General features: G+C 52.4%; 1 long non-coding RNA gene and 1 pseudogene across 5 annotated transcripts; both read left to right on the top strand.

Annotated features, from left to right (window-relative positions):
* LOC123813595 lies at positions 1 to 25,191 on the top strand. 5 transcript variants are annotated; one of them, XR_006784783.1, is made up of 9 exons: positions 2 to 130; positions 2,336 to 2,466; positions 2,877 to 3,012; positions 5,429 to 5,539; positions 6,669 to 6,823; positions 13,897 to 14,121; positions 14,297 to 14,426; positions 16,129 to 16,257; positions 24,699 to 25,191. It is a non-coding gene; the product is annotated as an uncharacterized LOC123813595 (long non-coding RNA). The 5 variants fall into 5 exon arrangements; XR_006784780.1 differs by lacking the exon at positions 24,699 to 25,191 and adding an exon at positions 17,179 to 17,916; XR_006784781.1 differs by lacking the exons at positions 2,336 to 2,466; positions 24,699 to 25,191 and adding an exon at positions 17,179 to 17,916 and having other exon boundaries at positions 1 to 130.
* On the top strand, positions 12,140 to 12,764 carry LOC123813594 (annotated as a pseudogene).
* Positions 25,192 to 25,405: the final 214 nt, after the last annotated feature.

Raw genomic sequence — 25,405 nt, 5'->3', positions numbered from 1 at the left:
GGCGCCGAAAGGTTCCAGCTGGATCCCTAATCAGCGGGACCCCGAATCTGGGCCTCTTCCTTCGCCTGCCCGGTTCCGCATTGGCCGCCCTGCCTGGGGTGACACGTTGATGGCAGAGCTGGCCCTGAGGGTGAGGCGTGTGCTAGTGTGTGTGTGTGCGTGCGTGTGATGTGGCTTTCCAGGAGTGCAGAATTTTTGTCCGAGTTGGGCTACTCACCCACGGACTGTCCGGACTGGGCTGACGAAGCCGCCCCAGTCCCTGACGAGGTTCGGCGCAACGGCTGGCTTTTGCCGGAGTCCGACGCCCGGTGCGCGGGTGTCGGTGCTGTCTCCACGTGAGCTCCTTCAGTGTGGGTTAGCCTTAACTCTGTCACCACCAGCCTGGCCAGGCGCGTTTGACAACGCACCGTCAGTCCTGCGGGTGCTTGCGGTTAAGGTCCAGGGAGAGGTCTCAGAGCGGGTTTGGTGTCTGTGCCCAGGAAGTAAAGTGTGTCCGGCCCTTTGGCGACGTGCATGTCGACGGGTGTGACATCACAGGTGCTGTTTGGGTACCTGTGATCTCTCCGAACGTTTTGGGGGATTGTGAGTGAACGGGATCTTGTATCTGAGGCAATTTTGTGCACCCTGGTCTAAGCGTCTCTATGGCTTCAGCTGGGTGTGCATTTTCTGAGCTTTTGGGCATTGGTGTCCCTGGGCGTGGTCTCTCTGCAGGTGTCTGCACCCAGGGTATGAGGTCTCTGGGCAGTTGGTGTTTCTAGGTCCCAAGTTGTTACGTCTCTGAAGTGCTTGGGGGTGCGGGGGGTTTTATCCTAAGGTGTACTTACTTGTACCTGAGCTGTTTGGGCAGTCTGTGTCCAGGGTGTAGGTTCTCTGATTTGTCTGGGGACATTATCTTAAGGGTCTGTGGTGTTTCTGAGTTATTTGAACTTCTGCCTTTCTGTTTGTGCAGTCTTCGTACTGAGTTGGGAGGTGTCTGCATGCCTCGGATGTCTGTGTCTGGGGTGTGAGGCGTGGGCAGTTTTGTTTCCAGGGATGAGGACTTTGGTCTGTTGGGGAGGGGGCTGTGTCACTGGGTATGGTCTCTGCTCTGTTTGGGAGTCTGTGACTCAAGCAGTGCGCTCTCTGTACAGAGAGTCTGTTTCAGGTTGTGTTCAGTGAGCTGTTTCTGGTGTCTTGGGGTATCTGAGTCTGTCTCCGGTGAGAGCTTTTATGTTTTTGGTTGTGAGGTCTCTGTGTGGGAAACGAGGGTTTTGGAATCTGGAGCCCCAAGTCTTGGCTGTGTGTCCTTGGGCAAGTCACTTGTCTCCTTGAGCCTCAATATGTATCATAATCAATAAAACAAAGCCAGTACCCATATGGAGAGCACTGTGCATGTCAGCAATGGGTGGAAAGGGCTTGGCTCCCAGTCAGTCTTCCCCAAGGACATTCTGAACACCTGCTGTACGCCTGAGCACTGCTGTAGGACTTTGGAGGTACAGGGAAGGAAAGCAAATTGACAAAGTCTCTGATTTCATGGAGTTGGTCAGTAAGTCTGAAACATATCTGAGAGTGGCAAGTGCTGTGGAGAAAAATAAGGCCAGCTCAGGGGAAAGAGTGTTTTACTCACTGTGGTCAGGGACGGTCTCCCTGAAAAGGCAATGGCTGAGCAGAGAACCTGGAGGCAGAGAGGAGCAGGCCGTGGACTCCCTGGGGGAAAGGGCTGGCCGGGCAGAAGGACCAGCAAGTGCAACGATGCTGATGGGAAATCCGCTTGGTGTGCTCCTGGGCATCGGGGAGCCCCGTGATGCTGGTGAAGCCCTCTTCAGTGGGTGTGGCACGTAGTGCTCAGGCGAGGTGTCTGGCGTTGCCATCTCTCTTTCTCTTCCGACCTGTGAGGGAGTTGGGTCACGCTCCTGTTCCAGACCAAGGACCTGAAACTCCAAGAAGTGGCTCGACCTTGCTCTCCTGCTCACACCCAAAATTGCTAAAAGAGGGGTGAAACATTCCACTCGTTCAGGAGAGGCAGAGGGTTGAGGGTCAGAGCTTCAGGAAGGACACCATGCACAATGAGTGTCAGCCACCCTGCCGATATAATTTAGGATAATACAGGAGTCAGGCCCTGTGGTGGCATTTCTACTCCTGATGGAGGAAAGCATGTTAGGGATGAGGGAGGACCCGGGGCAGAGGAGACAGGCAGGAGGGGAGGCTGGAGAACAGTGAGGAAAAGAGCTGGGGCGTCATAGGATTGCTGTGATTTGGCCCGATTGACCTTCATTGACTGGTTGTACTCAAATGTGTTCCCCTTTCCCCTTCCCTGCCCTTCATTTCACTTCCCTTCTTTTTTCTGCCAGAGCAGTTGTGTCCTAAAGCTGTCCTGTCTGGTGCAGCAGAGCAAGGAAAGCAACTTGCAGGGTCAGAGACCAGGCCCAGTGGACAGGGCATGTGGACAGAGGCACTGGCTGTGGTGGGGGGACAGAGCCCCAGGGGGTAAGCAGGATGTCCCTGGGGTTGGGTGGAGAAGGCTACCTGGCTGAGGGATGCAATGCTGAGTGGGTTGCGGAGGTCAAGGGCAGGGCATTCTTCAGCACAGCATGTGAGGACGGCCTCTGTGTGGGGAAGGGATGGATTATATGCATTGGGATTCATCGGCTCAGTAAATGCATAAGGATAGTGGGAGCCATGAGTGTCAGATTAGAAAGGGCGGCGTCAAATGTGGAAAAGAAGAAAACAAGAACAAACCTTGAGGTGTTAGACTGGAATTGGAGGCCTCCGTGTGAACGCATGGCTTTCAGTATGTGTACATGCGTACCCACGGGCAGGTTGATGGATGTAGATGTACATATTTATGTGTGTGATTGGGCACATGCATCTATTCCAGTACGTGGTTTCGGTTACAGCAACACTGCGATAGCAATAGCACAACCAGCCCCCGGATCCCGGCTTCTAGACGTGATTCTCCACCGAACGTTGGTTGCAGTGCTGCAGGAGGGAAAGGACCGATGAATCCGGCTCAATGTGTGCTGCCAGTAAAGGGTGAGTTCAAGGAATACTGGGGCGATGTCAGGGGGCACACTTGACAGAATGAGGACAAGTTTGTGTTTTGAGCTTTGAGATATTACTGACATGTAACATATGTAAGTTGAAGGTGTACAGCGAGATGATTTCATACACACACACACACACACACACACACACACACAGAGGGAAATGATGATGCAAAGGGTTTGATAGCACCTCCATCCCCTCACATAATGACCATTTGTGTGAGTGGTGAGAAGATTTAACCGATTTTCTGAACAACGCTCACTACACATCAGACTGTTGCTGACTGAGGTCACCAGGTGGTGCCTTGGATCCCCACGACTTACTCATCTGGCAGCTGGATGTTTGCACGCTTTGCCCAGCATTTTCCTCAGGCCCTGGAGCCACCATTGCAATCTCTGTTTCTGTGAGTTTGGATGTTTTGGCTTCCACATGTGAGAGAACCTACAGTATTTGTCTTTCTCTGTTGGACTTAGCACAGATCCTTCAAAGTCCATCCATAGTTGCAAAAAGCAGGGTTATCTTCTTTCTCATGGTTGGCCGATACCGTGTGTGTGTGTGTGTGTGTGTGTGTGTGTGTGTGCGCGCCCTGCCAGGGGACATTGATGCCCAGATGGTCCTGTACGGGTCCTGGGACTGGGGTCCTTCTCTGTGGGAACAAGCCTTCTCTGGGCTAGGGCACCAGAGTGAAGGGGCAGGCTAGGTCTCTAAGCTGGTGGAGAAAGCTGTGTGACTTGGGAGAGCAGGTGAGATCAGGTGAAGGACAGCTGAGAGGGGGAGAGATGACCTCCTTGGGTCAGGGGCAGGTGTCTGATAGGTGAAGGGAAGGCATGTGCCCTAAGTTCTGGTCGCCCTGGGCTTGCATACAATGGAGTTGGGTGCAAGAAAGGACCAAAGGCTGAGAGGAGGCGGTGATCATTGGAGGCATAACCTCACGTCCTGTGCCTCACACGGTCCCTGAGAAAAGCCTGTGGCATTATGGGGGTCTAAAATGTCATCTCCTGTCCCTACTTCCATCCACTGGTCACGAAGACAATGGACGTGAGAGAAACTGAAGCCTTCAGGGAACAAGACCAGTGGGGCCGTGAGGTCTCTGCACAGACCCGCTGCCCTGCCCTCTGTTTGACTCTCGTGCTGGGTTCCTCATGTCACGTTCTTGCGAGCTTTCAGGTTGCTCTTCTCAACCCTGTGTCTCTCCCAGAGAGGCCGTACATTAGAGGCAGGCTGGCCACCACAGCAGTTTACTAATGTTCCTGAGAGTTCCTAGCAGAGTAAAACATCAGTGTGTAGGGCACTGTTGTGGCCACGCCCAGATTCCTGGGTGTGGATCACAGAATGCGCGGTTCGTAAAAGATCGAGGGTTCTGACTGATGGGAACAGGTTCTCTGGGAACCCCCCGGAACAGGGTGTTGGTCTTATCTTCCCTGCTGCTGGGCCTCTCTCTCCATTGTGAGGGTATAGAAGTGACAGCGGTTTGGTGCCCTCTCTGATGCACAGACCCAAGGCCAGACTTTGCCGCCAGGACACTGCCGTGCTGCCTGCTCTTGTGAGGAGGCTCCCAGATTGTCATTTCCACAAAGTACCCTGATCCCAATCTCGTCAAGCTTCCAGCTGAAAGACCTCTGTTGAAATCAGATTTCTGTTTGCCAAGCCGTCCCATGCTGTAGAACCCACATGTGGTGCTTGTTTGCCATTCATCTGAACCTTGTGCGGTGGCTACTGGATCTTACCCTTGACTGAACAAACACAGGCCACAGTGAGTTTTCCACAATGCCTCCTGACCAGCAGCTCCAGCACTTAGTGCTGGGAAACACCGAGCAAATTACTTAGCGTCTCTGTGCCTGATGTCTCCATTATTGAAAGGGAAGCACTACTTAGGACATGTAGCCACTTCAGTAGGGCACTGACTGTGAGAAGACAGAGGGAAAGATGTCCAGATAGTGCTTGGCATATGGAGAGGTCCCAGCCCGTTCCAGCTGCTGTCGTTACTGTTAATATTGTCGCCATTCCCACACTTCCCTGGAGCATGGTCCCTAGAGACGGTGTCAGGAGGATCTTGGACTCAGTGGAGGGAGTTTGCGCTATCACCCCGGCTCCTCCGAGACTCAAGACCTGAGTGTCAGGGGCGTGGGCCAGGGCATGTTTCATTGGCATACGAGTGTGCAGCCCCCCTTGGAGGGTTGGTGTGAGGCCGGCCTGCAGTGCCTGGGCTGCACCGTCACGGGCTCCAATGGACGATGTCTCTGGGGAATGAGAACCCCAACGACCTGTTGGTGGGATTTGTGTAATGCTCGGAAAACTAAGGGGTCCCGGGATTCTGCTGCAACATGAGTATGTACATTGTTCTAAATCCTTTTTTCGTTTCCATTGAATTTATTGGGGTGACCTTGGTTACGATATTTTGTAGGTTCAAGACCGAAATGGCAAGGCCAGGGAACCTCATCATGTGGCTTCTTTCACTGCTGGTATTTCCATCAAGTCCAGTTCTCCCAGGTCAGACTGTGAAGATGCGCATCAGGTAAAGACACCAAACTGTTCACAGTCAAACTTTCACCAGCCGCACTTCACTTCTTGTGCGGCTTTCACATCGTGCTTTGTTGCGTTTATTTTGCCTACCTTTCGTGTTCCTTATTTATCCAACAGAAGACTGATGTATTACTATTACCTGAACTAAATGGTGGGGAGTGGGAAACAGTGGAGAGTCTGAAGAACGTGCCTCGGGAAGAAAGGGCGGGGTGGACACCAGGGGGGTGAAGGTGGGGGTGGGGCAGGGAGAGAGGAGTGAGGGGGGGCAAAGGGGGAGGGAGGGATACTGCGGGGGAGCGAACGGAAAGCACACGTGGAGGGGCGAGAGAACAGAAGCTCGCACTTGGAGGCTTGCCCTGGGCCTGGCGTTGTTTTCGGCTCTCGCGCTACACATAGAATTTTAGAAGTCAGTGAGTACTCACAGCAACACTGTCAAGTAAACACTTTAATGGTAGCCCTTTTTACAGATGAGGAAACTGAGACAGAGTTGAACAGGTGCAGCAACGTACGCGAAGTCACCTGGCTAGCAAGTCAGAGTCAGATTTGTGCCGAGACCAGACAGGACCCTAAAGAGAGGTGGGACCTGCCCCTGAACTCCGGAAGGCACTTAGTGACAGGTGCTTTTGCATCAACAGCCCATGAGCGGTGCGGCAGCACTCGTCAGATTACACTGGGTGTGGGCGTGGACTGACCGTGGTGTCTCCTAAGTGCATGACGTACCGTGGGTGATGAGTCAGTGTGCACACATCAGACAACGGTCTCTGAACCGTAGCAAGGCATCTGCACGTATTTGCTGCTGTCGATGTCAGCACCAGCAGTCTCGCTCGTCGTCATCGTTGTGGAGGGTAGCTTGCGGTATTAACTAAGCAAACAAAGCAACCGCTACGACATTATAAAGTCATTACACGCCCCTCCCAACCTCACAATTGTAAAAAATGCATAGAAAAAAGGCCTGGGAGGGAATAACCACGTACTAAGTCATTGTCTCCACGTGTGAAACTCTATAGATAGTTTTCAAATAACATTACTTACTGTTTTCATTTGCTGTGTCATCATTATTACATAGCCAGTGTTCCTATTACTGCTTTTAAAATGGATTTTCTGAAGTTTCATTGTCTTAGGTATCGCGATGCCAGAGGGTAAAACATTGTTTGGAGATCGTCATCAGGTGGAACAGCCATCAGTGCTCTGAAAGCAGGAGATGGAGCTGCAGTGCAGTAGAGAGGAGCTGTGGGGAAGCAGAGAGGTCCAGGTGGAAGGGCAGCGAAGTCCGCAGGTATTGAGACATTGCCTCCATCAGGGACGGGCCCCAAAGCAACCCGGGACACAGCCCACACGTCCCTGATAGAGACATTGTCTCTGGAGAGGAGTGTGTGCATCAGGGCTTCTCAGACCTGCCCTCTCCTCTGGCTCACGGGCTGCAGTGGGGCAGAGTGTGGTTCTCCTGAGGCAGCAATGCTCTGAGCTCAGCTGAGGGTGAGAGTCGCACCTTCACCGGCTGCAGGGCTCCTTTTGTGGGTGTTCGGGAGCACTTTTCAATTCCGGAAGCCTGCAGCTTCAAAAGGGAAACGAGAAAGAAAGTGCAGTCGTTAGGGCCACCCTCCCTGGGAAATCCTTGCCCAGAGAGCCAGATGCAGGTGCTGGGGTGATCAGTGGGGAATTGGCAGAGTGGGCCTGGGTGACTCAAAGAAGAAACCTGGAAGTGAGTGCAAAGGGGAGAAGACACGTTAAGAGGGAATAAACAGCTGGGGGTCCGTTTTCTGGCCTTGCTTTTCTAGCAGGAGGATCAAGTGGTCCATTGTGGTGGTGAGAGGGCGTCCTGGTCCAAGGTCTGGGAGGGCATCAGCGCACTTAGTGATGAGCGTGCCGATCTCCCACCGTCAGTGTGAGCAAGGGGGCCTCTGGGTGTGTGATGGCACGAAGGACTCATCCTTTAGCATCGACAGGCGCAGAAAGCTTCTAGCAGAACCACCCATACTCGCCAACCTTCTAGTCCAGGTCAGGGCGACTGTTACGGACAACTCTGATGCTTACTGTGTGTGTGCGTGCGTGCGTGTGTGTGTGTGTGTGTGTGTTTAACAAATATAGAGAAAGACAGTCTTTATTTATGTAACTACAGTGCACTAAGCTCTGTGTGTGGTCTAGGCACTGGGCTGGGTGCCTGGGTGTTACAATTAAAACAAGGACACATAAAAAGACACATTCCTTCCCTCATGGATTTTATGTGAAATCATGAGACAATAGTGAATCTAGTGATCAGTAATGAATACAGAAATTAGTGCTGCGGCGGGTGGTACCAAAGGGGCGCACTCCAGGGCTTGGGAGGAAATGACTTTAGCTCAATCTTTAGGGAAGTCTTCCTGGAGGAGGCATTGGTTGAGTTGCAGTATGAAGGATGCACAGGAGTTCCCCATCAAGAGCTTCAGGAAGAGGGGACAGTGTAAGTGGAGAAGCTTGGGAAATTGGAGGATGTGAGAGAAGCCAACAAGAGACACAAAATGTGGAAGCTCTCCTTTCCACATTGCCAGTGAGGCAGGCGGGGGGGTGGACATGCCTTGAAGTCCGTGTGTGGGATCGTGGGATCTTTTTGTCTTCTAGTTCGTAAGTTTTTCTTTAAACATCGTACCTTGTATTGATGGAACCTAATATTAAAGTTATTATAATTATATATACAATTATATATCTATTATATATAAAATGGCAATCAATTTAAAGCTTAAAAGTAGAATGGTTTGCTGGATGACAAGAATGATAAGACTCAAATAGGTATAACTAGTCTCTGCTACTGGGGGCACAACCCTGTCCTCTTAGCCTACAAGGGACAGGAATTATTCCATCGTAGGGCACACGGACGCCCCGGGTACCAGTTCATCATGGGCTCAGACCCACAGGTGTCCCCCTGGGGAGTCCCCGGGATAAAGCAGTGCCAAGTGCTTCTGTTCTCAGTAGAGTGTACTTTAGGACCAAATACTATGACTTCCCGATGGATCAGTCTAGAGTGGCACCAGAAAGACTGTCAGGAAAGAGAAATCAGGAAACATGGAGTTAGTGCGGCTTTACTCACAAGCACTAGGTGGTTGTGCTACTTGAAGAGCATTCCTGTAGAATAGTTTATTTGCTTAGATGTGAGCCTATTTGGGATGCATTTTTCCTTGAAAGGTCACTTGTTTACTTTTATTTTTCTAAATTTATTGTGACTTTTCTATTACCGTCTATCCCCCTTGTGGAATGCGGTCTTGATCTAAAAAGTAATGGCAGCCCTGCAGCTGGGAGAGGGGAGACAGGGGGGAAGGGAGGGGGCAGGGAGACAGGCACCCTGAGTAGATGACAGAGACCAGTTAGAAAGCGGGTTTGACCGTCAAAGGGACAGAGTCCTTGGACTACGGCAGATGCGCTAGACATAGGGAAAAGTGTGAGCATTAGACAGACATTTGGGAGGCAAATGGACAGAACTCAGCACGCATTTGGAGTTCAGCTGAAACAGGGGAAGATGTATATGGTTAAGACCAAGTTCCTGTGTTCGGTAACGAGCGCGACGGTGCCACCCACTGACACGGGGAATACCGCGGGAGGGCCGGGTCTGTGCAGGACTCCAAGGTAGCCGTTTATGTTTACGAACTCATGGTCAAAATGGAATACAATAACCAGTATTTAAGTACTTTCCTTCACAGTCCTTCGCCTTTGAAAAAAAAATGTGAGAGGTATGGAGATAATTTATATTTAACGTATACAGTTTCTAGAATGCGAGAACTGGATACAATATTACAAACCGCGACACTACGAGGACAGACGGTTTCCATCATTTGACACTGCTCCCTTGTGCCATTTCCCATCCGACCCCCCCTTCACTCTCACTCCCTGGCAACCACCGAACACCTCCGTGCCTGCGCTGGTGCCTTCTCCAGACTGCCCCTTACATGCCTTCCTGTGCTGTGTAGCCTGTGAGTCCGCCTCCTTTAACTCAGCATGCTGACGCGCACCCTTTCTGCCGCCCGCATCGGTGCTTCCCGTTGATTACTGTGCAGTAATCCTTCGTGCGGGTGTCTGCTTTTGTCATCCATACACCAGTTGTGGAATATTTGGGTTGTTTCTAGGTTCGGCTATTAGAGATAACAGTGCTGTGGATGTGTGAGTACAGGGTTTGTGAGGGCATTTCGTTTTCATTTCTGTTGCAAAGAATTCTCTAGGACTAGAACTGCTGTGTTGTGTGTTTAATATTAAAAGTAAGTGCCCGACAGCAACCTCTCAGACATTGTTGGTAGAAGTTTTTTGATCAGATATATCTCCCCAGGCGAGGGAAACAAAAGGAAAAAATAAACAAATGGGACCTCATCAAACTAAAAAGGTTTTGCACAACAAAGGAAATCGTCAACAAAATAAAAGACAACCCACAGAATGGGAGAACATATTTGTCCATACATCTGATAAGGGGTTAATATCCAAAATTTATAAAGAGCTTCCAAAACTCAACACCAGAAAAGCAAGTAAGTCAGTGAAAAAGTCAGCAAAGGACCTGAATAGACACTCCTCCAAACAGGACACACAGATGGCCAACAGACATCTGGAAAGATGTGCAACGTCACTAATCATCAGAGAGATGTAAATAAAAACCACAATGAGATACTATCTCACACCTGTCAGAATGGCCATCACCAATAAGTCAACAAACAACAAGTGCTGGGGAAGATGTGGAGAAAGGGGAACCCTTTTGCACTGTTGGTAGGAATGCAGACTGGTGCAGCCACTGTGGAAGGCAGGGGGAAGATACCTCAGAAAGTTAAGAATGGATCTCCCTTTTCACCCAGCAATCCCACTTCCAGGAATACGTCCAAAGGAACCCAAAACACTAATTCTAAAGAACATAAGCACCTCTATGTTCATTGCGGCACTATTTACATTCGCCAAGATATGGAAGCAGCCCAAGTGTCCATCAGTAGATGAGTTAATAAAGCAACTATGGGACATTTACACATCAAAAAGAAAGAAGAAGGAAATTTTACCCTTTGCAACAGTATGGCCGGACCTGGAGAACAGTAGGCTAAGTGAAATAAGCCAGTCAGGGAAAGACAAAGATCATATGATTTCATGCACACGTGGAATCTGACGAGCAAACTGAACTGACAAGCAAAACAGAGACAGGCTCATAGATGGAGAGCAGGGTGACAGCTAGTTGGGTGGGGAGGTTAGCGGGTGGAGGGATTGAACCAAAAATAAGGAGGACTCATGGACATGGGCAACAGTGTGGTGATTGCTGGGAGGAGGGAGGTATAAGGGGACTAAAGGGTAATGGAAAAATATATAATAAAGATTATTGTTTTGAAAATGCCTGATATTAGGATACCCACTGCAGCTTCTTGTGGTTGCTCCTTTTATGATACGCCTTTTCCCCTCCTTTCACTGGCAATGCGTGTGTGTGTCTACAGGACACGCAGTTGCATCTTGTTGTTGTTGTTTTTAAACACAGTCTATCAATGTCTGCCTTTGATTCGATTATTTAATCTATTCACATGTAACGTTCTTGTCGACATCGGTGGACTTACATTTGCCATCACACTTTTTTTCTGTGTTTCCTGTCTTTTTGTTCTTTGGCTCCTCCTTTTCTGCATTCTTTTGCCTTAAATGGGTGTTTTCTAATGTAGCGGCATCTTCATTCCTTTAATGACCTTCTCACCATGTGCTTTGGGATACGGTACTCCCCCTGGTCCATCAGGGATACAGTCCAGAACCTCTGGCGGATGCCTAAAACCCCAGGTGGTACCGAACCCTGTATGTACTGCGTTTTTTCTTATACATGCGTGCACTTTACGGCTTCTCTTTTGTGTGTGCGGATTGCCAGCACCACTACTCTTGTGCTTTGGGCCGTTCATAAGTAAAGTAATGGTTACGGGGACACAGCACTGCAACAACACCTCAACAACCGACCTCCTAACTGAGATGGTTACTAGGGGGCCAGCTAAGCTAAATTCTTACTTCCACTTCCTAGGAATTCTGATTTCTGTAGTCTTGAGCACACTTTTCACTACAAGAACAGCCAGTGAGGGTGAAGGAGAAAATTTCAGAGGGTGTGTCAGCATGGTGCAAATGTTTAGAATTGAGTTAAAAGTCTGCTTTGTGAAAGTACAGGAGTGATTAGGAGAAGAGCAGCTCTTAGTGATACATTGATTGTTCTTCAATCAATTACGCCAGGGAATACTCTGTAAAAAGTCAGCAGGGCATTAACGTGGCTGCCTGTGGCCCATCGCTTTGCATTCCGTGTCACGTACATGCAACAGTGGGTCTCCTTTCTAACGCCCCGAATGTGTGCCATCAGTCTCTGGAGCTCTTCGGATGCAGTATCCCGTGTAACAGGCAGGACAATCCTAGGAGGTAGGGTGCATTATTGTCCCCATTTTACAGCTAGGAAACAGAGGGGCAGAAACATTAGGATGAATAATGTTGGATTTTCTTTCTTGCTTATCACCATTTGTTGCAGTCTGCGTTCTTCTGGCTGCACACGTCCCTTGCTACCTTCTAGCTCTTTGAGGACCTTCCTCGCCCCCCTTTGTGTCCAGACCTGGGGCCGCCTGGAGCCTTGAGCACAGACGAGGCCTTCATGGCTCCACTGCAGAAATGCAGCTCAGCGTTGATTTCTGAACCTTCCCCGATGACCTCTGAAGAGACGTCCCAGGAAGTCACAGCAGAAGGGTGACCTCTCACCCTTCCTTCTCAGAACTGCTAATGATGAGCCTCAGTGACCCGAACCCCAGTCCTGGCGCCAACTACCCTGTCCCCGTCCCAGAGGGGCTGCTCCACCAGCGGTACACAGATGAGAAAACCCTGTGCCAGAGGCAGTGGGAAAGGCCCACATCCCCTCAGAGGAAGAGAACACTTCTCGGACAAGTTCAATGGAGACTCCTGGATCAGAATCTCTTCCTCTGGCGATAGAGATCAGAATAGATTTCGGTGTGACTGTGCATACTGCCAGAACTGGGGGTGGAAGGTTTGTGGCGTTCCTGTGCGGGGGGTGGGGGGGGGACCCCAAGTCCTTCCTCCCGGGAGAACCTTGCACACGCCTCAGTGGCTTGAGCCTCCACCTGGGTGCTGATCTGCCACCCTCTCTGCCGCATGGGGTGTTCCAACAGCAGCAGCAGGGAGAGGAGAAGCTCCAACTGGAGAGGCGGCAGGAAAGCAAGAGGCCGTTTTGGAAGCTCTGAAAACAGTGGTTCAAAGAAAGCTGACAGTCTTACCTCCCGTGATGGAGATCTGGACAGATGCAACACGGTGTTGCCGGGTCATGGGTGCGGATTCCTTTTGGGGGGGCCAAACGGTGAGCAGTAGCCTGAGGAGTGACTCGACTAGTTTATGACTGACAGTCCCATCAGCGTTGATCCGATCCCGGGAAGGTCCTGACCTCTCCTCCCTGGAGTTGCACCACTCTGGGGGCATTCTGAGGCCAGGGAGACTGCATACCAGTGGTCCCCGACTCCTGTATTCTGGCTCCCGTGATGCATGTTGTCACCTTCACACCCTCGATCTCTGTCTTTCCTCCCTACACTGTCCTCACTGAGGCGTACAGTGTGTCTGCAGTGTGAATGCCTCGCTGATGCCCACGTGCTTTTGAGCCGTTTTGTTGACTGCCTCCATGAAGGAGCCCTGTGCATGCTGAAATGCCTGTGTGCTAGCATGACGTCAGGTTCAACAAGCTAAGGCGACGGAAGTGTGGGAGGGGGGTGTGGCATTGGGATGTGGTGATTCAATTCACCCTTGTGTTCTTTGCGAAAGCCATTATGAATGTGAGCTAAATGCAGGTCAGCGTTTCCCTGCTCCTGAGCACCAGTAGCATTCCCCCTTGAAGGAGTTTCTGATAGAGTACCTCGTCCTCCTCCGTTTCAAACAAATAGACGTGTTAAAGGGAAGTGACTTCAGAACTCAGGTTTGTTTATCCACGTGGGCTTGTTCTTTGTCAGATGTCACATCCCTAGTTTAAATCCCAGAGCCGCAGATCCGAGTAGATCAGGAGGAGGAGATTTAGAATGGGGGGGGGGGGGCTGTCACTGTTGGCAGTCCTGCAGCAAGGACAGCGCTCTGATCATCTGCGCAGAGGTCATGGCAGAGAGTCCCGCTGTCCAGGGAGAGCGGGAAGCAGAGTCCGTGCCCAGAGGATGGTGCAGGTGCCCCTGTTGTAGCGCTCCAGGGGCCATTCCTTGCTGCTTGGTGTCCCCCGGGATGGGGACTATGAACAGCAGTTTGTTCGGTGCTGCTGCACGAGAACCAGAATATCACTCAGTTATTAAGAGTCGGGGTTTGGACATAATGCCTTTTCACTTGAAGAGGGATGAATGACTGCATCTACCTCCCCATGCCCACCAGAATCCGATGCTGTGTACCCAGGAGGTGACTGTGCAGTTCGTCTGAAGTGAAAATGAATTCTGCATTCTGGCCGTGTGTTTCTCGGTGGTCCCCAGAGCTGTATTGCCGCAAAAATGTATGCTGTCTACACATAGAATGGCTTGAGAATCTGAACGGGTGATCTCATCTGAGAGTCTGGGAGCTGCCCAGACCCTGCCAGGTCTGGCGCGCAGCCCCAGGGAGAAGGTCAGTAGAGCGGGGCTAGTCTCTCTTGAAACACAAAGGCCGAACTCAGCCCGGTCATGTGGGCTGTGTGGTGAGCAGGCCTCACGTGGCGTCTCTCTTTCATTGATCGTTTCCTGGGTGTCAGAGAACCTGCTACAGACATCCATATGTCAGCTGCTTTCATCCTTTGCCACAGACCCCTCATTGAGCAAGACTTCCATCCCGGTTCACGAGGTGGGACGGCAGAGTACAGAGAAGTTGGGGACCGTGCCCAGCTGGCAGAGGTCCGAAAGTGAGAGAGAGCCTCCCTCCAGCAGCCACACCAGGTGAGTCCTGCCTACCAGAATCACTGTGTACCACTCCTGAAGGTTTCCATGGTCTGCCCTCGCCTGCCCCCTGCAGGCTGGCCTGGCTGTTGGAGTGGTGGAAGAGGAGGAATTGCAGAGACTCCTGGCCCTGCACAATTGAGCCTTTAATCAAGGAGACAGATCTGACGCACGTAGATGTGGTCGAGAGTGCGTCATGGGGTCCCCTGTGCTGCACGGTGGCCAGGAGAGAGGACTGAGAAGGATGGGCAGGGGAGAGGGGTGATGTGGCATGCTGGGGGCGTGCTGAGGCCAGTGCTAACTGCTGACTTTGCTACATGAGGGAGCATGGAGAATGGGGGGGTGGGGGTAACCGAGGGAGTCAGAGGCCGCCCCTCTCCCCACTAAAGGCTTTGTCCCCAGACCCAGTGTGGGGTGTCCAGGAGATGTTGGGTCACATCACAGACTGCATGTGGTCCCAACTTACAGACTAGGAGCCAGAATCCACTGACATGCAGACACATGCAGCATGTCAAGTTCTAGAGCAGAGACTGAGCCAGAGGCACCACGAGCCAAGAAATAAGGGAGAGCCTGGGGTAAGATGTAACACATAATTCAGTTTATGGGAAAGGCCCCATGAAGATCAGTCTGAGCTCTGCTGACGAGACCAGTCCTGACCTCTCGTGCCTGATAGTGATGAGCCTGTGGTTCTGGCCTCTGCACAGGGAGGATATCCATCCAGTCCCAGATCCCCACAAGGGGACGCAGGTCCAGGGGAGCAGGCGGGTTGTTGCAAGTGCAAGAGACTCACAGATCTCAGGCCACCCAGAAATAACTGGAGCGTATGCTCTCTATGGAAGAGCAGGGTCCCATCCACAGAGATGCCTGCCATTGCTACCTGGCCACAGCCAGGCTCTGTACGAACTCAGGGTCTTTGTGGAGGAATCTCTTGTCTTTCCACAGCTCCTGAACCCAACTTGAGGGGCAGGGGTCAGAGAGAAAAGTACCACGCCTGAGACAGCAAAAAGTGAGCAAAGGGAAGCAGGTGCAGCACGGCTGTGTAAACGGAAGGACCCAGCCCTTCCTACAAATTGAGCCTAGGTTGAGACACGGGAGCCCTGGGGTCTGCTTTGGAACTAGTCCCTGGTTTCCATGAGAGGCACCCAAGGGGCCGCAGAGAACTTCTGTCACCTAAAGATGCACGGGGTGGAGGAGACGGTTCTCTGAGCTGCAAGAACCAAACGAGGCAATGGGGATGTAACTGCTGTCTCAGTCACAAGCTCCATGGACAGGAAGACTGTCACAACGGATACCGCTGCTGGCCTTTAACTGGTGATTTTCTGTTATTCAATGGTCTCTCCTCTGTGGAAAACACACTCAGGGGGCCGGGGGCACCCCAGCTGCCCAGAAGTGGAGGCCTGAGACCTGCGCATCACCGGGAGGGCTGGATCGCTGCTCTCTGTCTGGACAAAAGGCACCGCCTGTGCCCCGGGCCGGGCTGTGCCGTGGACAACGGCAGGATGCCCCCTGAAGAACAGATTCTCTGAGGACACACTGGCTGCTGGAGATGTAGACTGAGAGTCTGGGTGTGGCAGCGCCTACTGCACTTCTCACCCAGAACTCAGTCTAGGGAGGACACGGGTATGATTTTCCTCCAGAAGAGAGAAGAAGGGAAACACTGAGTTGTGCTCTTAACCATGTTGGCTTTCTGCTAACTCCCCAGGGAAGGGCAGGCCTGTGTCGTGAAAGGACAAGGAGCCTGGCATCGCCTAGGGAGGCGAGGACCGCTTTGAGGACGCCTGGAGCAGACCCTGCTCACCACAGTGACAACCCGCATGAGCTCCTCCTCTCTGTGAGTCTGTCTGCGCTTCTCCTGTTTCTGTGATGTGTTTTGGGAGTCTGGTTCGTTGTCCTGGGTTGAAGAGATGAGGAGGCAAGGACCCCAAGGTCTCTGAGGACCTCTGTGACAGGGACAGATTGGAAGGTGGGCACAGGAGGGGCCGGTGGGGATGGGGAGCTGCCCTCCCAGGTTCACGGGTGCTGCTCAGGCTGCAGCTGCACTGTGGCTCATTTTTCTGCCTGAACGAACTGGTGCTCATCAGAAGTGCCCGCCCCCTGCGCTGGCCTGTGAGGGGTGGGGGTAAAGGAACTCTGAGTTTGCTTCTGATCAGCTAGGTATGAGTACATGCAACCATGGCAGTGGTCCATGTGTCCAAATGCTCAGTGAGCTTCATGAAAATGCTCATGCTCAGATTTATGCCCCGCCTCCCCACTTCCTTCCACACTGGGGAAGGGGGTGTGTGTGGCTAATGAGTGTGTGATGATAGAGGAAGGGGATCTCTGGCACACCCCTGTGGCTCACAGTGCCCCAGGCGGTCTCTGTGGACATGAGGACCCTTGGCTCCCAGATCTAACTGGTGAAGCTCACCCGGGGGTGCGCAGGCGAAACTTGCATTTCTGACACTCACCTCTTGGTCGGGAACGGGTGCTCCCTGGCTGACCTGGTCTCATGTACCTGTGCTGACCCCTCTGAACCTGGGTGTCATCCTCCCTCCCATGCCGGGGCAGGGCTGCCCCCTGCACAGCCTGGGCTGCAGCGTCCTTGGCCCCTTGCCTGCTCAGTCCTCCATCATGAGCCCCCGCCTCTGGCCAGTGACTTTCTACATCGTCCCTTCAAGGAGTGTGGTCCCAGGGGTCTCACCTACATCATGGCAGGAACCACGGCTGCCGCCAGAAGGCCGTGTTCCTAAACTCCACCATCCCTCTGCCCAAGAGTCTGCTGGCTCCTTGAGCAGAGTGTCCTCCTAGGTGTCCCGTGTGAGAATGGGATGGACCCTCCTTGATGTGGAGCTGCTCTTCACTTCCGCACTCACCTCCCTTCCCTGAGATGTCCGACCTCTGCCAGCCTCTGCTTCTGAAGGTCCTTCCCCCGGGACTGGGACAGACACTCTTTTCTGTGCCGTGTCTTTCGTGTGGACTCCTGGTCCCATAGTCTGCCCAGGTCAATGGGGCCTACTGTAGGAAGTTGCCGTGCTGAAAGAAGGGACAATATGGTGTCACAAGACCCTTCCTGCTTTCCAGAAGGGAGGAAGAACAGAGGGCTAGACAATGGAGTGGGAAACAGAGCCAGAGCTGCCATAGCAGTTGCCCAGGATGAGCCTAGGAAAGGGATGGTGCCATCAGGCGATAGGGATTTGTTGTTGGTGGCCTCCAGTAGGCCAGTGCAAGGGCATGCTGGGCACAAAGCCCTACTGAAGGGGACTGAGGAGCAAATGCTATGCAGAGAGGTTGGAGAAATTTCGAACTGAAACCCATGCATTCATGTGCCAGTAGCTGCAGACTCCCATGTGGGATGGGGGTCCAATCCGCAGAGATACCTGCCATTGCTACCAAGATACCAAGGAGGGAGGGACCCAGTTTTCTGTAGGGACCCCAAAGAATGGAGCAGTTCAACCACAGTAAGGCACCGCCCGATAGCTCCCCTGCCCAGACAGTGGACGCAGTACCCAGAAGAGGCTCCAAGCACTTTTTTTCCAGCACAAAGGGCGGGGGAGAGAAAAGAGTTCGTGGCTCCACACTGCCACCTGCCGACCACAGAAACTCAGCGCCGGCATTCTTCCCCTTAAGCCCCGTTTTCTCACCGAATTTCAAAAGTAAAACCAACATAAAAAATACCAGAGATCAATTCTCCACACACCACCGCCACTGACAGCTGTGGTCAGAAGATGCAGGGAAGGGCCCCAGGAACCCCTACCCCCCAACACCAGCTCCACCGCTCCCTTAGTCCCGCCCTCAGAACCAAAGCAATCTTAGCGGAAGTCCCTGGTCCCAGAGCCCGCCCCAGAGGACTGAGGCTGCCCTGCCGGTGGTTTGCTCTGGGCCCTGGGGAGGAGGAAAAGTGAGAGCCCAGCCAGAGTCCCGGCGGGCATCACTTTCCAGTCTTCTCAGGGACCCTGTTTCGAACTGTTAGCTGCTGGGCAGGGCCTGTGCTGTCAAGGTCCTTTTCCCCAAATGCCCCATGTGCCCCCGGTGTGGGGCCTGTTCCAGGTCCCTAGTCACCCTGTGCCCGCCCTAGCCTCTGAATACCCTGGGCCCTTGGCACAACCACCTACCCCCTGTCAGCCTCCATCCTGGGGAAACCTCCTGGTGACATCAGGACCCACGAGCCGGCTCTGGCCTTCACAGAGCCTCTCTGACCTCACATTGTTTCTCCTCCTGGTGACCTGAGCTTCAGTCACCCTGCCAGTGGTCATGCCTTCAATGTCAGGAAACCACCAGCCCCCCCCTTGATGTCCTTTCCAGCATTCCTCTCTGCCAACACCTCAACACTGTGCCCTGTAAACCAACCCCCCCCTTCCAATCTTCCAATCCCTCTGCTTAAACAGCTTTCAACCTCTTGGGGGCCCCCCTCCCCTGTGGACCCTGTGGCCTCACCAATCATCCACCAGGCCTCTCCATAGGCAGCCTACCCAGGGCTATAAACCCCTACCCTATCCCCCCCACCCACCTCTCCTGGTCCTTCCTCCCCTCTGCTCCACACTGTCCTGCTGAGCTCCAGTAAGGGACACGGCCCTGCCTGTGTGTGAGCACCTCAGCCTTGACAACAAAAAACGTCTAAACTTACTGAATATTTTCTCTTAAATCCATGGCAGAGGAGCATCACCTTTTACTTTCCCCCCTCACCCTACCTACACCACGAACTTCCTCACTAGCGGCCCTCGTCCACTGCACTGGAGAAGACAGGCGCAGTGAGGTGTGTGACCTGTTGGAGGTCCCCACATCCAGTCTACCTGGTTTTGACCAGACATCTCTGCTGGCCCTGGGAATGCCTGCTCCTCACTGCAGGCAGCCCTCACCTGTGCTGGGCACAAAGCCCTACTCAAGTGGACTGAGGAGCAGATGGTTTGTGGACAAGGTGAAGCAATTTTGCTTTGCAGACCATCCATTCATGTGCCAGTAGCTGCAGACTCCCATGTGGGAAGGGGGTTGGGTGTCCCCCCATTTGGTGTGGGACAGTCCCGTGTTGCAAAGAGCAGGAGATATTTCAGGAGAGGACTGCTAAGTGCAGGAGCACAGTCCCTGAGCAGGTGGAAGGAGAGGGATGCTGAGCACAGGTGAGGGCTGGCTGCAGACACCAGGGGGGCACGCCCAGGGCCAGCAGGGGAATGTCAGAGGAGAAACAGGTCCATTGGGTTTGGGAAGCCCGGGGAGCCCCTACCTCAGTGCTTCTGTGTTCCGCAAGTGTTCCTAGGAAAGCTCATTGGATTGCCAGAGGGTAGCTCGTGAGGAAGGCAATGGTGTTGGTAGGAGGAAGGTGAAAGTGAGAATCAATGCTCTTCTAGTTAGGGATTTAAAGAAACTAAGGAAGGCTGAAATGGTCGTCATGAGTGCTCCAGCCAGGGGCCTGTCCTCTGCTGGGGCCCAACAAGAGAACATGGAGCAAGCGGGTAGACAGGAGCAAGACAGGTGTGTTACAGGGGAGCTGATGGCCTGGGAGAGGCTGGGGAAGGAGGGGCCGTGTGGGTGGTGAGCAGGCTGTGGGGTCCACACCAGGGACCCCCTGGGCTTGAAGGCTGTCTAAGGGGAGGCCTGAGAGCAGGGGCGTCAAACTCATGTTCACCAGGGGCCGCATCAGCCTCGTGGTTACCTCCAAGCGCCGAATGTAATTTCCAGTCCTTAACAGTTAAGGAGCAGTGACATGTATACAGCCCTAAAACTATTCTGGCCCTTTGAAGGCAACCGCAAGGGCTAATGTGGCCCCCCTCGTGAAAATGAGTGTGACACCCCTACCTTAGAGGAAGGGTGTTGGAAGAGGTGGCCATGGTTTGTAGGTGATGATAGATGAGGATGCTGGAAACCGCTATCGTGCAGGGGCACCGTGTCCCTGAGGCTGGGGCATGAGCTGGGCATGGGGTCGCTGGGTGGAGAAGAAGGGAAGAATGTGCCTGAGGAGGTAGAGGCTCCTGTGGACAGGGCCAGGCTCATGGGCCCTGAGGTCACAGGAATGGTTCCAAAGAGTGAGGACCCCAGGAGAAAATGACAGCGGAGTTTGTTCAAGCCCTGTGGGGGGCCGGGAGGCTTGTGTGGGGCTGGGGGGGGGGTGGGGGGGGGGTGGCGGGGGGCGGATAAGGGAGAAGGGCGTGCCATAGGTACTGGTGGGGGGGGCAATGAAGAAGTGGGTCCACAGCACCAGGGCTCCAAGTGTTTGACTCCCTTAGCTGATAGTTTGTAGTTGCATCTAGCACTAAACCTACAGACAGTGAGGCTCCCGGGGAGACTGGCGGGGAGACTGGCAGAGACTTCCCTGGTCTCCAGCACGCGCGCGCCCAGAACTCGCCAATCACAGGGAGGGTACCACCCACTTGTGGGAGGCAACTTTCAAAGGAGCCTGGATTTCCGGCTCCTGTTGCAGGTTCCCGGGATTCACGGGGGAAATGGACTTGATGGGGTGTTTTGGGCAGGTTCTTCTCCATTCGCTGATACCCGCCATCACTGCCCTTGAGTGCAGCAGCCACTGGGGTCTGTGACTCTCTGTGCAGCCTCAGAAGAAAGGATACCACTTCCTTTCTGTTCAGGGCCTCGTGTTTCTCTGGACAGCAGGGGGCAGTGGTGCATCGTACATGGGCTGGACTGGCTCTCCCCCGCCCTTCCCGCTGGAAAAAAACTGCCCTGATTCTTTTACTTAATTGGTAGTTGGGCTGTGGGACTGTGCTGGGTGGGTAGCCACCGTGGCTCACGTTTTTTCACTAGGTTCTCGGTGAAAATTGGATTCTACGCGCAGAAAGACTTTGCTTTTCAAGTTGCCTTTTCTTCTAGGTTACCGCCTAGGTCAGCTTAGCAACAGGTATTTCAGCTTCCCTACATTGTGTCCACAGTGTCTTTCCCCAGCTCATTTGGTGTTTGATGGTCCATTATGACTATGTAGTTGGGTTATGGCAGTCATTCAGGCCTCATTATAGAAAATGGAGGGACAGAACATAGAGCGTTTCAAAGCACAGGCCCATTGTTGCAGGACAGGGGCCGGGCCCTTACTAGGTCTGCCTAACTTAGCAGGCTCCAGTTTGTGAGTTCTTGACTCCCTGGGGAAATGATCCACAACGCCAATCCAGGTGACTATGTGGATACATTTATTGCATGTGGGGACAGGGAAACAAGGAAGGGCTTCACCCTGAACAGCGGTGTCAAACTCATTTTCACAGGGGGGCCCCCATCAGTCTTGCAGTTGCCTTGAAAGGGTTGAATGTAATTTCAACTCCTTAACAGTTAAGGAGTAGTTTCATGTATACAGTCCTAAATTATTTCAGCAGTTTGAAGGCAACCATGAGGCCGATTTGGCCCCTGGTGAAAATGAGTTTGACACCCATGACCTAGAAGAAGCAACAGGAGAACCTAGGCTGAGCTGCCTTAGCTCACTGGCAAATCAGTGAGAAGGGGGGATTTGGGGGACAGGTTCAGGGCATTAGCCTGGGACAAGCTGCCTGCTGCCCATTGCCTTGGAGTTTAGGGGACCCAGGCCTGTGCAGAAAGATGAGGGGTGGAGGTCTGGGGGGGGGGTGTAGAAAGGAAGGAAAGTGGCTCAGGCTGCTCCCCACAGGGAGAGCCCACCCATTGGATCCTTTGTCTTCAGGCTGTTACCTCTGTCTCCAGGCAGCAATCTTAGGGGAGGACTCAGTAGAGTCTGCACCAGGTTTCCAGCTGTGCCCTTATAGGGTGGAGGTCAGTGGAGACCACCTCCACTGATTGGTCGGTGACAGGGAGGCAGTGCGGGGGGGGTTAGTTATTGCAGTGGGTTCTGGCATCACTAGCTGGTGTGGCCCCTTTTCTAGGCCTGGAATAGAACCCAGGCCTAAATCTTATCTCCAGGGAGGGAGGTTACCCTGGGGGACCAGGTCCTTCCTTTCTGAGTTGTGGCCCTTTAGGGCGCTGGGTCCTTTGGCACTGGTAACCTCCTGAACCTGGCAGTAAATGGCTTGTCCTCCCTATCCTGTCCCACCATGGTCCAAAACTGACCTCGAAGACCACTGTGGGAGTCTTTCCCATAGGTCCTTGCCCTGCACAGGACCTCAGTTCTCCAGCATATCCTAAAGTGATTTGTCCAGTGGTTAAAAGCCACAGTCACCCTGGCCTGCTACCTTGGATGACTAATTGGGCCATGCACTGAGGGGCAGGGCCTGTAAAGAATAATACACTGAACACATAGGAAGGGGCCCAGTGACAGCCACCTGAGGGTGAGCTATGTGCTTGAACCAGCCCCATCCGACTGCAATGGTCTTTCTCTCCCCAAGTCCAACTAATGGTGCTGGTGCCGCTTTGACAGACCTCACATAACTGCAAACATGTCCCACATTTCTTACCCAAAAGTTTCTTCAAAATAATAGTGTACACAGGTAATCTGCACTCACTTACACCTACAACTTCTTTACCTTTAAAGGCGTCCTTAGATTGGACTAGAAAATCTCGCCCGGCCCCCCCCGCCCCCTTTTCTCCCTGTAGGCCTCCTAGAGGGCCTGGATCAGGGCTCCAGGGAACTCCCTCCCTGCTCCACTCTACCAGCCTTCCCGTTTCTCCTCTCCAAGATTCTTTGCTCTCTGGGCCTGCTGTCTCCTTGCTTTTAAGAAGAGGGTTGCAGCTAAGTTATTGGATGAACAGGAGGATGCAACTAGGAAAGGGTGATGCTCAAGCCCCTACTGAAGTACAGAAATTCATTCCTGTCCTGGTCTGTACAGGGATTTATTCCAGGAAGCGTTTGTCTTACTTGGGACGACCACTTGGGTATCCCCTGGTCCACTTGATCTGTAAGTTGTCCTCTGTGCTGACCCCCCGTGCACCTGAGAGGGAGAATGGAGAGGAAGGACAGCATGAACACGCATGCACTGCGCCATCCTCAGGACTACCAGGCACTGAGTGTCAGCTCCGAGCTGAGGGCCCAGTGCTCTCGAGTGACTCTACCTGCGCTTGTTGTCATGAAAGGTGATTTGGAAGAGAACCTTTCCTCTTTTTATGTAGTTTTGCTGCCTTATTCAAAAGAGTGGCCTGTGCCCTGAGCTCTGTACCTGCATGGTTTACAACCTCCCCAAGATCCGAGCTCCATAGAGATGTGAGTCCTGTTATTAGCTTCATAAATTCTCCATGAAATACATTTTCCAAATAGCAAGCCAGAGTGTTTCCTACACGGGCTAAGTAATGGCACACTTGTAGTTGTATTACGTAGGCACAGACACCTTTTTTTTTCCCATCTAGGGATGTAGGGACAGTCTTTAGTTGCCCCAGTTCTGATTCCACACCTTGTGCTCTTTGCTGCCACAGAATCACGTGGCTGAGGAGCCCTGAGTGTAGCACTTCAGTCACTCCATCCACTGAGGCCTCTGTAGGTAGCGTGGTGCCATTCAGGACAGAAACCTTCTCTGGCAGGTTAGTGTAGTGGTCTGCACTTTCAAACATGATCCCCACCTCTCAGATGAGAACGCCAGTTGCTACCTCGAGAGACCTCTGGTAAGGCTGTCTGGAGGATGTCAACCCTCTAGTGTGTCGGGAGAGGTCTCCCTGGAATCTCCTCATCAGGAACACTGGTACTTGCTTTGGAGTGTGTGTGTGTGTGTGTGTGTGTGTGTGTGTGTGGACACAGGGATGACTCTAGCTCATCCTTGGGAACCTGCGGGACTCTCTGAAGTGGGTGCCAAGAAATTGGGTCACATTGTTGGTTGAAGTTGAGGAGAAGAGGAATCTGACTGAAGTGGTTTAATTAGAGAGGAATGGCTGCATGCAAATGCTGTTTGTCTACTTCAGACCAGGTAACTAACTGTCTGAGCAGAAGCTGATGGAGGTTGTATGGGGGGAAGGTGAACAGAGTTACACACATGGGAAAAGGGGGCGAGACGTCCATGTCCAGGGAAAGGAGAAGGCAGGTCAGTGACTGTGGTGCCCCTCAGGCTTCAGGTGCTTTTAACTGCCACAGATGTGTGGTCGGGATGGCTGGGAACTGAGTCAACTCATTCCTGCCTCTTGCTCTGGTCCTTGGTGCAGTCTCGTCTGCACAGCTGTCCTAGAGTTCTCTGAGAGCTGTGCTCTCCAAGAGCTGTGCTTGTGTGCTTGGTCGTTTGTTACCTTTTGAGGGTTATAGAGGAGAGAAAGAAGGTGCAGCAGGGAGGAGAAGTGAAAAAGAAATTAAGAACACGGGGCTTGAAGCCAGGAAAGCTATGGTGTATTGTAAGTATTTGACCCTGTCCTCTCGTAGACAAGATGAACTCCTGAACAAGGTCAAGTCCTTTGCTCATCAGCCCGTTCTTTTCCCAGAGGGAGGGCCAGGGATGATGTACAAGGTTCAGGAGCTGAGTCAGAAAGGACCCCTGCAGCGAGTTGAAGGAGCAGCCTGTTTCCTGGTCTTCTGTCCCTACCACAACTTGGATCATCTGTTTGAACAGGACAGAGCTGCAGGGCTTGAGGAGACGTGACTGGATGGTCCTGATAAGCAGAGATCTTAGTAGAACGAAAAGAGAAAAAGGCAAATGAGACGTGGAGTCGGGAATTAATTTCACTCCTCTGTAGCATCATTTTTGTTGTGTTGTTTTCTTTGGTTTTATACTTCTCATTTCTCCTTTTCTTGTATTTTTCAAGTACTCATTTTAATAATTATTAGAACTCCCTATATGAATTCTTATCGATGATGTTCCATGAGGAGGATGGAAAATAACTGGGACCAAACATAGGAAAGGCTATTGCATCTCACAAAGCATAAAAAACTGTGTTCAACCAGCATGACATGCACTTCACCTCTCAGCTGAGCACATTATCAACCCTAGTCCTCAGCATCTCCAGGAAGGCCGGGCGGCCACTGGCCTGTATCCCCGATGGAGGCAATGAGGCAGTGTGTGTCAGCTTGTAGGTTTCTCTGCAAGGACGATTATCCAAACTATGTGCGTAGATTGATTCAGAAAGTTTCCCATATCATTATTTTTTATATTTCAAAAACCAGGCAGGAGTACTGGAAGACACAAGTGGCT

The sequence above is a fragment of the Phyllostomus hastatus genome, unplaced genomic scaffold (genome assembly GCF_019186645.2).
Source record: "Phyllostomus hastatus isolate PE091 unplaced genomic scaffold, TTU_PhHast_1.1 phas_contig_1529, whole genome shotgun sequence".
NCBI lineage: Eukaryota > Metazoa > Chordata > Mammalia > Chiroptera > Phyllostomidae > Phyllostomus > Phyllostomus hastatus.
Note: the sequence above shows the minus strand (reverse complement) of the source record. Positions and strands in the feature narration are given on the sequence as shown.